Source organism: Aphanomyces invadans, assembly GCF_000520115.1.
Source record: "Aphanomyces invadans strain NJM9701 unplaced genomic scaffold supercont1.15, whole genome shotgun sequence".
NCBI lineage: Eukaryota > Oomycota > Saprolegniomycetes > Saprolegniales > Verrucalvaceae > Aphanomyces > Aphanomyces invadans.
In genome coordinates, this window is record NW_008580160.1 from 42,970 (window position 1) to 44,532 (window position 1,563).

The window sequence follows — 1,563 nt, forward strand, 5'->3', positions numbered from 1 at the left end:
GTGAGTCATTCAAGTTTCGTCGGGCGTTACTGCTGGTCGGTTTATCTGGTGATGGGTGGAGGCGAACCCGATTGACTGGTCTTGAGTATACCATGGTCATCGCATGCGTCCAGATAGCCACCACGTCTCGACTGGCGTCGTGCAGTGCCGTGCTGGTCTCTGGTGCCGGTCTCAAGTGGAGACGCGTGTTGCGACGATCACGTCGAGCGATCGGTTCTGGAAATGTCAGATGGGCACGGTGGAGGTTTGTCTCGAGTTGCACGATGACTCATCCACGTCATTCGAGCCTCCGAATCCAACCACGACACCAGGCAAGCGTTCGACATCGACCTAGCACCCGTCGCACTCGGTGTCTCTTGGAGTTGTCGCAGGACAGCCTCTTCGACTGCGCAAGCACCGCCTGCAACGCAGAATCCCGTGACACCAGTTGGATGGTCTGTTCATCCACAGTTCAGTTCACACGCGATATCGTTCATGTGTGTCGTCGAGACGTGAGTGTGCAAAGAGCTGTGAACTTTGTCCGGGGGTCGAGTCATCGCCATTCTTGCAGCGGACGTGTCCGTGGCATCCCCACGGCCGACGCACCCGACCCTGCGCTCGGCGCTTTCCTCTCATATTAGCGACGCGTTTTAGTTTTGAACAGCTTGAATTCGTCGTTAAACCTGACGATGTTGACGTTAAATTATTTGCTGATGACGTTTTTCCACGTGCGAGCATGTTACACCAGGGGCGATAATGACTTGAGGAGGGTGTGCATGATTATTATATATTTCAGAATGGCGTATATCCCTCCTCGAAGCAATGTCACATCCTAATCGCACGACAATTTGCTGTAGAGTGCGCCAAGAGCGGTCAAATGATGTATCCAATATAGAGTTGTCGACACCTCATCATATCGAATGTTAGGGCTCATCTTGCTAATACATACTACTACATACAGTAGTAGTAAATGTACAGTACTCCCTCTGTCCCGCATTAATGGCGCTAGTTTGAGGAGGGTGTACATGACGGTCAATTAAATTTTGAAGGTAAATCCAAGCTGTTGCCTCCTCAAATCGGGAATCGACACATTTGATTGGATCCTTGCACTGAGTGCGCCAAGTGCATTCTATGTGCGTAAGTAGTATGAGCACGAATCTCAAAAACGCGGGTCACTATAGCCTAGTCAAAGGGAGCATACAAACTTCTATATAAAACACACATCAGAAGAAGAAATGACACACATTCAAAACGTCATCCACACGGCCCGATCTGACGAACGCGGAGGACGAAGCCTTCCTTCGGGAAGTACTGCTCCAAAACAACAACGGTTTTCCCACCCGGCGGCCTAAAGGCACAACTCCGCAAGAATAACTTAAGGTGAGCCTGCAGGCACTTCAGAGTCATTTAGCGTTGGCACTCTTTTTTAAATTGCGTGGCCTACACTACAATATTTTCTAGGTCAAATGACACCAGCGTCCTTTGCAGCTTGGTGAATCCTGACAACGAAGGGGAATGATGCTCGCGCGGCATCAACTTTGGGTACGAACGTAATTAAACCAAACATGCGATTGATTATTGCAC